The 11928-nt window shown below is 40.9% G+C and overlaps 1 pseudogene; it reads right to left on the reverse strand.

Moving 5' to 3' along the window:
• Nucleotides 1-537: 537 nt before the first annotated feature.
• On the reverse strand, nucleotides 538-3909 carry LOC107783909 (alpha-amylase-like; annotated as a pseudogene).
• Between the last annotated feature and the right edge of the window lie 8019 nt (nucleotides 3910-11928).

The following is an 11928-nucleotide window of genomic DNA, read 5'->3' on the forward strand; positions in this document are numbered from 1 at the left end:
TCTAAAGCTTGTTTGTACCATCTTCGGAAGCCATCTCGATATTACGAAGTCTTTCTTCGATCCATTATGTTTCGACCTCGATCAATCATACGAAGGCCGAAATCTATTTCGACCGTATACAAGCTCATTAGCAAAAAATTAACTCAATGCATAGAATTTAAACTCAATAAATAATAATTGTAGATATATCTTTCCACGTAGTGTTAGAATTTACGAAGTTCCAATGCAATTTACTTCAATAGGATCAAGACTGCCCATTGATTTATTTAGCCCACATGGCCACACCTGCATTCGAACTCCTTCTTAAACAACATCGTATTAAACCACTATCTTTCTATAGAATTTTCTTGCCCCCTATTTGAATGAAAATAATAGTCATTTGTTATAAAGTTATTTACTTGAATATCTTATTTCCTACCAGAAGCATAGAAATCTAATTATTAGGATTATTAACTAACTCCAATAAGGATTGTGAGCTTTAAAATATAAGAAATAATAGTATCGAAAATGCATTGCAGGCGCTAGAGAAAGAGGAGCTAAATCAGAATAAATAGACACATGAATTGTGTCTCCTCTTATTCATAGAATTTAGTATCATCATTTTATGATTTATTGCTGATCACTAATTGTCCCTAGATCTTAGGTACTTTTACACACAACACAAACTAAAATTTTTGGACATAAGCATCAACCTTATTTTTTCCTGATGTTTTGATACTAATGCTAGTATTATTCATATTGGATAGTCAGATGACTCTGAGTCTTGAACTTATGCCTTCTTTTCCCATACAGCATAATCAACTCCTGATGTTGCCAACTGAAAATTAGATGGAACAAGGTTTCCAACATTGCCAGGTCCAATTTTGACAATGATTTTGTCATCAATGTTTGCCACATAAAGATCATTTTGTGCTACCAAAATTTTCACTTTGCTTGTTGCAGAAATTCCATTCCTCTTCCTAACTGCATACAAATCTTTGATCGGTTTCCTCATCCCTTGGAACAGAAAGAAATGGTCATAGAACTGCACAACACAAAAGAATAGTGCTCTTCAATTAGATGAAACTTGATGTTTTTTTCTCTTATTCAATCGATCAATTTTCCTAAACTAGATGCCACGATATGAAGTGGGGCCTTGGAGAAACGATACAGTTGTCTCTGTATGACCTATAGGTCACGACAGTGGCGTATACACCTTGTTCTGTGCGGTGTCACTGGACACCGCTTCGTCGAAAGTTTTTACTAGTTATTTATAAGAAAAATAAAAATAATGGGGATAAATATAAAAAATGACATCGCTTACAACTAAAATAAGTTATTTATTTGTTCATTTCTTCAAACTATGACACCGCTTATGAAAAATCATGCGTACGCTAATGGGTCATGGGTTCAAGCTGTGGAAGCAGCTACTAATGATTGCATCATTGTACGCTGTCTACATTACACTCTTTGGGGTTCGGCCTTTTCCCGAACCCTGTGTAAACATTTCATGCTTTGTGCACCAGGCTGCCTCTTAGGATGCCACGATATGACCTCTATGTATTATGTCCTATTCGAGTTGTCAGCTTATCACAAACCTCTTCGTCTGGACTAGGGAACAATTATGTGAAGCTTACAAAAGGGAGTTGACAAAAATGCTAAAGTTGTTTTCTATCAGATGCAACGCGCAACCCGTCCTGTTTTAATCTAAATGATTGCAGTTTTACCCCATTATAACAACTAGTATAGAAAAACTGCAGAGGCTGAAATAGTATTGTAAAGAAGAAATAGTATACCACTGATGGAATTCCAGGATGAGTTAGAATATAGGCATGCATATCCTTGAGTAACTTTATCATTTGGATTTGTAGGAAATGGCCATTGCTGTTGCGAATAAGTATCATGATTATCAATAAAAGTCGCAGCATTCTGAGGCAAAAGACCAATCATTCCTGAAGGATTTCCCTTGGAATCTTTCAACAAATCAAATCTTGTTTCCTCAACAGCAGTACCAAGAATCCCTTTTGTCGTAAAATCAAACGTTGTCACAACACCGCCCGCATTCTGAACCCACTGAACTAAATCATTCCTGTGCTGATCATAGTCCGGTTTCCCACCCGGTTTACTATTAAATTTCAAGAAAAATTCTCCAACAGCAAATTCTGGTTTAGTATTGTCCATGTAGATTTTAGTGAACTTAGGTGCATATCCTAGGACCATATCAAATCTCCAACCATCAAATCCAATTTCAGTTTTGAGCCAATTCATCCAATCTGATAAATCCTTTTGTACTTGTGGATTCGCATGATCAATATCTGGTGCATCTCCCCAATCTAAACCAGTATCAGTATTTCCTTAGCCATCGGAAAATTTAGTATCGTTACCACAAATGAAGGTCGGACCCCAATCGAGCTTATTATCAGGCCTGCCCCCTTCAAATAAACAGTTTATTCCTCTGCTATCTTTGTTTTCTGCCCATCTGTGATTTATCACTATATCAGCAAGACATTTGATCCCTTTGTCGTGAAAGGCCTTAATTAAGGCTTTAAGTTCTCGTGAATTTCCATAACTTGACGTATCCAAATCGTACAATCTTGATGGCATATACCCTGTCGAATTGAAAAAAACATAAGTGTTCTGCACAAATTGTCTAAGGTCCCACATACAAGTTTGAAAATAATAGGTCAAATGGTAGGCATATTCCCATATTTGGGGACAAGGGGCGGAACGACCTCTCGATCTACTTACTGCAGCCCAGGAATAAAAGCGCCGACGTTGTCCGGGCCAAGAGCCATAGTTAGTTATTGTTTCCATTTGGTTGTTTCTTCCTCGTAGTTGATACCGGCAAGACCCAACCAGATGACGTTGGCTGGTTGGTAGTGAGAGGACTCTAAAGAAATTGTTTGGTGTTTCATTACTACCTTTGTGGAGGGGCGGCGCAAGCATATGTGTGGCCTAAAAGTAAAGTTTAATGTGAGACCTAAGTTTTTAAAAGAAAGTTATGATACATATTTTTATTTGAAGTCTATTTTTTTAGTTTTTTTGAAATGCAAAGTTGTTAATAATTTTTTTATAATTGATTTTCTCTAATAATTCCTTTTCAATTAATAATATAGCCTACCCAAATCTTTCTCGAGGCATTGTTGATCTTAGATAAGATTTTATCAATTATAATTTTGAAAAATTACTTTTCTTTGAGGCAATTGTTATAGAAAAACTCTACTTTTATACTAAAAGTATTCAATATTATTTTTTTAAATACTAATAAACCTATTATTTTTAAAAAATGCCCCCTCCCCTACTCCACCCCAAATGTGGGGGCCTAACGCACAAGCCTTACTTGTGATAAGGTTAGAGCCCGCCCTGCCTTTGTGAAGCATAAATGTTTACAAGTAATTGTTCATAATAAGTAGAACTAGTTATCAGGAAAATAAGGTATATATAACTTGTTATATCATGTTAATTACACTGATATTGTAAAATTCTTTTCGAGGTACTTAAGTTAAATCTATTGAAGCAGTAGTGGCCTAGTGGGGTGTGAAAGTTGAAACATAAAGGAAATATTGCTCAGTACCTTGGCTGTGATTTTGAAGGGAGTTTGAGGCAGGGGGAAGCCAAACATGAGTAACTCCAGCATCAGCCAAATCTGGGACTAATTTGATAAGATGGTTCCACCATCCTCCATCTTGCCCTGACGAATCCCAGTTAAATCCCTGTTTTATAAAAAAAGAAAACATATAGGAGTAATACATAGTACTTATTAGTTGAATATTTATGTCCACTGCCAAATAATATAAGTAGAAAGTTTTCTTTTCTTGGGTACCTGAAATAACAAAGTAGAAGATGCAAATGCGGGCAAAACAATCAGCAAAAGACACACAGAGAAAATGAGGTTTATGTTCGTTTTGTTATCCATATTTCTGTTTGTTGTACACTAATGAATTCTGAAACAAGATGATTATAAATAGGGTGGTGCATAGCCTGTATTGTAGACTTTTCAAAGTTAATGTAGACAGAAGTTAGAAGCATTCATTTTCACTATTGACTAAGGCAACAGAACTGTAGAGGCTGCTAAATTGAGTTTAAGTGATAAAAATATTATCTAAATGCCATTTTGTGTAGAAAATGATGAGAGGAGTGATATTGTAGTATTGGTAGCTACAAACATCTGGCAAAAACATAGTATGCAGTACTTTTCAAAGAGGTGATGGACAAGGAAAACACGTACCTTAAGAATTGTAAATTTGACTAATAAAGTTTCTGCTGTGAATTAAAGTTTTTATCGCCCACTGGTTTAAGCAGTATATGCAACTCATGTTAGCTAAAGTCTTAGTAGAGTGGAACTTCCAATATTTTTCTTTTTCTTCGTGGTAAAAAAGGGCAACCCGTGCACTAAGCTCCCGCTATGCGCAACGTCTGGGGAAGGGGCGGAACACATGAATCTATTGTATGCAGTTTTAACCTACATTTTTGCAAGAGGTATTAGACTTTAATTAGATATTGAGTCCTGTCATTGGCCGGAATGAACCTTAAATAGACCAGATCAGGTCCGTTTGCAACTCCACTTATCCAATTAACGGGATTGGAAACTGCTAAATACATATATCATTAGGGAGTGTGGTGGGGTGGTTGGGATCTCTCTCGGCATTAAGCCTTGCGATTTGCGAATGAAAAACTTCTTGGTACGAATTGATTTGCCCTCTTAGTGGGCCTACTCGATGCAATAGCTGGTATTGCAATCGCGATAATAAACTTGTAAAAATATATTGTTGGCAATGGTTAGGTCTCTCACAGTATTTCACATTACTAACTAATAGCTGGTTGGATCGCTATGGATTAATCTATAGTTATTCAATTTGTGAGCACCTAATTTCTTACCATGTTTGAATTTTTCATCATTTTTTAGTATGTAAATATATTTTAAGTTTAATCTACATATTTTGGCTCTTATTTCACCTTTTATAGTTATTACTTAAGAAAATTATATCTCACTCTTCCTCTTTCACAACTCACACTCCCACTCTTCCTCTTTAACAACTTACATTCCCACTCTTCCTCTTTAACAACTTACGCTCCCACTCTCTCTTATATAAAAACACACACAAATCAGACAGATAGAAAAAGAAAAAGGAACGAGAAAGGAAAAATTAGATCTAGAAAAGGAGAGAAAAAATGAGAGAGCTAGGGGGAAAGAGGGAACAGACAGATAGTGAGAGAAAAGAGGGGAATTGAGAGTAAGAAACAAAGAGGGTAACATGTTAGCAGCGGAAAATACAGTGGGATCAATGGAGTTCGACCTAGGGTTCACTGTGCTTAGAAGAGAGAGGAGAGAGTTTTTATTCTAAACTTTTGGAAAAAATAAAATGAATAATCTCTTCAATACAATGTGTAACTAAGCCCATATATTTGACCCGGAAGTCCACCTAAGCCAAAAATCACTAAGCTGAAACAGAAAAATTAAATACATTTGGGCTCAGCCCAGGACAAATAAAAACGGAGGATATTAAACCCATGACTAAGTAATTCCAATACCCCCCTCAAGTTGGAGGGAGAGAACACCCCAACTTGGAAAGAAGACCATGATGAGCAGCCCCAGCAAAAGCCTTGGTGAAAACATCCGCGAGCTGGGTGGAGGAAGAAGTATGCAACAAATGAATGAGGCCCTCAACAAGCTTGGCTCGAACAAGATGACAATCCTCAATATGCTTAGTGCACTCATGAAAAATAAGATTCTTTGCAATATGAATGGCAGCCCGCCTGTCACAAAACAAGGGAACAAAAGGACAATTGGCTCCCAAATCCAAAAGCAGCCTATGCAGCCAAGTAAGTTCCCCAACAACCTTACTCATAGCTGTATACTCAGCCTCAGCATAAGACATAGACACCATATGCTGCTTCTTAGACTTCCAGCCAACCAGACTACCTCCCAATAAGACACAAAAGCCAGTTACAGACCTCCTGGTGTCAGGGCACGTATCCCAGTCACTATCATAATAAGCAGCCACAGAAAGATCACGAGAGTTGTTGAAAAAGACACCAAAATCAGTAGTACCCTTCAGGTTTTTTAAGAGATGGAGAGCTTTCTCCAAATGGGACAGACAAAGCATAAACTGAGACAATTGTTGGACATCAAAGGAGATGTCATGCCTTGTATTAGTAAGAAAATTGAGATTGCCCACTAATGACCTGTAAACTTTAGGTTTAGGAAGAGGAGTTCTGTAACGACCCGACCGGTCATTTCAAAAGTTATAGCCTCGTCTCCCATATTTCTACTTCTTTTTATATTATTCAACTATATTATATTATATCGGGTTAGTTGGTTTGGGACCAGAGTGGTTTCAGAGTGAATTGAGACACTTAGTCTCTTAAGTAGAAACTTAAGTTGGAAAAGTCAACCGGGTGTTGACCTATGTGTAAACGATCTCGGATTTGAATTCTGATAGTTCCGTTAGCTCCGTTAGGTAATTTTGGACTTAGGAGTGCATCCAGAATATGATTTGGTGGTCCGTGGTAGAATTTGACTTGAATTGGTGAAATTGAAAATTTGGCGATTTTGGTCGGTAGTGAAAAATTTGATATCGGTGTCGGAATGGAATTCCGGAAGTTGGAGTAGGTTCGTAGTGTCATTTGTGACATGTGTGCAAAATTTGAGGTCATTCGGACGTGGTTTGGTTGGTTTCGGCATCGGTTGCCGAATTTAGAAATTTAGAAATTCTCAAGCTTGAATCCGAGGGTAATTTGATGATTTAATGTTGTTTTGAGTGATTCGAAGGTTCGACTAAGTTGGTATGTTGATACATGACTTATTGGTATTTTTGGTTGAGGTCCTGAGGGCCTCGGGATGATTTCGAGTGGTTAACGGATTTATCGAAGTTGGAAAATACAGCTGAAGCTGTTGCTACTGCTATTTCTGCACCTGCGGAAGAAAGAGTCGCAGGTGCGAGGCCGCAGGTGCATGTGGGGAGTTCGCAGGTGCGGACAATTCTGGGCTAGGTAGTAAGCACAGATGCGAAAAGTCTGTCGCATCTGCGAGCCCGTAGGTGCGAGACCAGGGGGCAGATGCGGAAAGGGGGACGCTGGGCAGGCTTCGCAAAAGCGAAGAAAAAGCGCAGGTGCGCTTTCGCAGGCACGAGAATTTTCTGCGCAGATGCGGAAAAAGGTGAGGCCAAGGCTGGAGCGCAGGCGCAAAGGATTTGGCCACACCTGCGAGCCCGCATGTACGAGGCCTGGAGCGCAGGTGTGGAAGCTGGGAAATTAAGTGGAGTTCGCTGATGCGGCGCCTTGACCGCAGGTGCGAGTCTGGGTAGAAACCATAAATAGAACACTTCGCGAATTTGGTTTATTTCCACCATTTTCAAGTGGTTTGTGGAGCTTTTGGAGTGATGTTTGAAGGGTGATTCAAGGGCTATCAGTGAGGTAAGTTGCTTGAGCCCTAATACTCGTATATATGGTGATTTTCCGTTGTTTAATCATGTAATTAGTGAAAATGAGGGGTTAGGGCTTTGAAGTTTTGGAGAGTAATTTAAGGATTTGAAGGAGCAAACGATGTCGGATTTTGATGAGTTTAGTATGGTTAGATTCGTGAGTGAATGAGCTTTCTAGTTTTGTGAATTTTGTTGGATTTCGAGACATGGGCCCAGGTGCCGGGTTTGAGCCAATTTCGGATTTTGGTCTAATTTTGTAGATTTTCTTGTGGAATTTATTCCATTAGCTTATATTGATGGTATTGTACTGATTGTGAATAGATTTGTAGCATTTGGAGGCCGAGCCCAAAGGCAAGAGCATTGCGGGGTAGAGATTTGACCGGTTTGAGGTAAGTAACAATTGTAAATCTAGTCCTGAGGGTACGAAAACCCTGAATATTTGTATTATGTGATTAGTTGGGAGGTGACACACATGCTAGGTGACAGGCGTGTGGGTGTGAACTATAGAAATTGTGACATAATTGTTTCTGTGGAATTTTATAGTTAAATAATCTTGGCATTTTCCATGCGGTTTTATGTGTTAAAGAAATTGAGGTGAAAAGCATATTAAAAATTATGTTGAGGCTATGTGCCAGTATTATTGGGACCCACAGAAGTCATATTGCTGTGAATTATTGTGTTAAATTGAAAGTTTATACTTAGTCATATTCATTTCATTGCATATCATAACTCAGTTTTATGACTCTATTTTGATGCATATAAATGTTTTGGGCCGAATGCCCTGTTTTACTGAAATGCCCGAGTGGCTTGAGAGGTTTATGACTGATTGAGGCTGAGGGCCTTATTTTATGTTGCATATTTATGGGATCGGGCTGCACGCCGCATCATGTTGCATATTTATGGGATCGGGCTACAAGCCGCAGCATGTTGCATATCGACCGAGGGACTGATTTATGAGGATGATTGTGGATCGGGGCTACCCGCCTGCAGCATAACTGAGTGAGGCCGAGGGCCTGAATTGTGAGGATGAGTGTGGATGGAGGCTGCCCGCCTGCAGCATACTTTATTATTATCGCACGTGAGTTGTCCGTGCAGATTATAGCGCTTGGGCTGTTTATGATTTCATCATTTTTACTCACCTTTGCATTTTTTCTCTGTTTGGAAACTGTTAAAAAAAATACTTTAAATGATTTTTACTGAAACTGGGTTTAATCGAGATGTTTTGATTCAAATCCCGATTTTAAAGCATGTGGTATTTTACCGAGATTTCCTGATATGAACGTTATATGCTTTATTGCTCGTCACTACTGCTCAGTATTTATTTATTGTTGTTACTTACTGAGTTGGCGTACTCACGTTACTCCCTGCACCTTGTGTGCAGATTCAGGTGTAGCTGGATACGGTAGTAGTTATTGATTGTTCTGGCTACAGATTTTCTTGGAGATAGCAAGGTTAGCTGTTTGGAGATCGCAGCCCCTGCTCTTCTCCCTCATATCTACCTCTAGTTGCATTTAGCTATTTTTCAGGTTGATTTAGCCTTGATATTATTAGACAGATTGTAGTAGATGCTCATGACTAGTGACACCCCGATGCCGGACTTTTCTTTTCGCACTTTAATTTTGATTGGAACACCTTTATGAAAGTTTTTATGTTAAATAATATTGTAATTATCTTTGAAATAAAAATATCGGTTTGTTTTGGAAATGAGTCGGCTTGCCTAGTTCCACGATAGGCGCCATCACGACAGAGGTTAGTTTGGGTTGTGACAGATAGGTATCATAGCCTAGGTTACATAGTCTCACAAGTCATGAGCGGGTTTAGTAGAGTCTTGCGGATCGGTACGGAGACGTCTGTACTTATCTTTGAGAGGCTGCAGAACCTTTAGGAAACTCCATATTCTTGAATTCCTGTCGTGCGAATCTGTTGATTCTAGTAACTAAATATCTGTTGTTTCATTCTCTCACAGATGGTGAGGACTCGTGCTACCGGTCAGGAGGGCCAACCACCAGTACCACCAGCCAGGGCTGCGAGAGGCCGAGGCCGCGGTAGGGGCCGTGGTAGGGGCATAGGTGCAGCCCGTACAACAGCTGGGGCAGTACCTGCAGATCCACCGGTTGTCCCAGATCAAGACCAGGTTCCAGTTGTTGATGCACCAGCTCAGGCATCACCTGTGCCTATTGTGATTCCAGGCCTTCAGGAGGCCCTAGTTCAGATTCTGACAGTGTGTACCGGCTTTTCTCAGGCGGTCTCTATTTCTACGGCCGCAACCACTTCTCAGGAAAGGGGAGGCACTCAGACTCTTGTCGCTCGCACACCCGAGCAGGTTATTCAGGGACTTCAGACACCGGAGGCACCACCAGCCCAACCGGTTATAGTTGCTCAGGATTATGTGGTTCCTGCTATGCCTGAGGATGATCAGCGTAGGTTGGAGAGGTTTGGAAGACTCCAGCCACCACCTTTCAGTGGCACAAAGAGAGAGGATGCTCAGGACTTCTTGGACAAATGTCAGAGGATACTCCGTACTGTTGGTATTTTGGAGACTTGTGGGGTCTCATTCACTACCTTTCAGTTTTTTGGGGCTGTAATTAGATGGTAGGAGACTTACGAGAGGCATAGGCCTATTGGCGTAGCACCCCTTACTTGGCAGCAGTTCTCAGTGGTCTTTTTGGAGAAGTTCATACCTCGATCCTGCAGAGAGGAGCTGCGCAGATAGTTTGAGCGGCTTCGCCAAGGTGATATGTCTGTGACACAGTATAAGATGCGGTTCTCTGAGTTGGCCCGTCATGCTATCTGGTTGGTTCCAACGTACATGGAGAGGATCATGAGGTTTATTGATGGTCTCACTTATCAGCTACAGTTGCTCATGACCAGAGAGAGGGTTTCGGGTGCTACTTTTGATGATGTTGTCGACATTGCTCGGCAGATTGAGATGGTTCATGGTCAGGAGAGGGTTGAGAGGGAGGCCAAGAGGCCTCGTAGTTAGGGTGGATTCAGTTCTAGCACGGTATAGGTCATCATTTCAGATAGGCTCAGTCAGCTCGGCCATTTCATTGGGGTGCATCATCTGGCCATGGTTCTCACAGTTCTCATCAGGGCCACTCATCACTTAGTGCCCTTCCAATGCCGAGTTTTTCCCATGCTCCACCTGTTCAGGGCTCTTTCATGCCAGGTTCTTCTACTAGTCATCCCGGTGCTAAGGGTTCCCTTCAGTTTTCGCCACCAGCACTAGGGAGTCATTTTGCGTGTGGGGAGCTTGGGCATATGTGGAGGCATTGTCCTTATCGTCATGGGGGTCTATCTCAGTAGAGGAGTCAGCCTCCGATTGCAGCACCAGTTACCTTACCACCCGCCCAGTTAACTCGGGGTGGAGGCCAGTCAACTAGGGGGTCGCCCTAGAGGGGGAGGCAGATCAGGGGGTGGCCAGGCCCGTTTCTATGCCCTCCCTGCCATACCAGATGCTATTGATTTAGATGCTGTGATTTTAGGTATTGTCTCAGTTTGTCACATAGATGCCTCAGTATTATTTGACCCTGGTTCTACGTATTCATATATTTCCTCGTATTTTGCCCATTTTCTGGATATGCCCCGTGAGTCTTAAGTTTCATCTGTTCATGTATCTACTCTTGTGGGCGATACTATTATTGTGGACCGCGTATATCGGTCATGTGTGGTGACTATTGGGGGTCTGGAGACCCAAGTGGACCTATTGCTGCTCAGTATGGTCGACTTTGATGTGATATTGGGTATGGATTGGTTATCTCTATGTCATGCTGGTCTAGATTGTCACGCTAAGACGGTGACGTTGGCTATGCCAGGAATTTCGAGGGTTGAGTGGAGAGGTTATGTAGATTATGTACCAAGTAGGGTGATTTCATATTTGAAGGCTCAACGCATGGTTGAGAAGGGTTGCCTATCTTATTTGGCTTTTGTGAGGGATGTTAGTGCAGAGACTCCTGTCATTCATTCTATTCCAGTGGTACGTGATTTTCCGGATGTGTTTCCTGCAGACCTGCCGGGCATGCCGCCTGACAGGGATATTGACTTTGGTATTAATTTGGTGCCGGGCACTCAGCCCATTTCTATTCCACCGTATCGTATGGCACCGATGGAGTTGAAGGAATTGAAATAACAACTTTAGGAACTCCTTGACAAGGGGTTTATTCAGCCTAGTGTGTCACCTTGGGGTGCATCGGTTCTATTTGTGAAGAAGAAGGATGGTTCCATGAGAATGTGTATTGATTACAGGCAGTAGAACAAGGTCAGAGTCAAGAACAAGTATCCTTTGCCTCGTATTGATGATTTATTCGACCAGCTTTAAGGAACGAGGGTGTTCTCTAAGATTGATTTGAGGTCCGGTTATCACCAGCTGAAGATTCGGGATTCAAATATTCTTAAGACAACTTTCATGACCCGATATGGCCATTATGAGTTCTTGGTGATGTCTTTTGGGCCGACCAATGCCCCAGTAGCGTTCATGCATTTGATGAACAGTGTATTCCAACCCTATTTGGACTCATTCATTGTT

Source organism: Nicotiana tabacum, chromosome 12 (genome assembly GCF_000715075.1).
Source record: "Nicotiana tabacum cultivar K326 chromosome 12, ASM71507v2, whole genome shotgun sequence".
Classification (NCBI taxonomy): Eukaryota; Viridiplantae; Streptophyta; class Magnoliopsida; order Solanales; family Solanaceae; genus Nicotiana; species Nicotiana tabacum.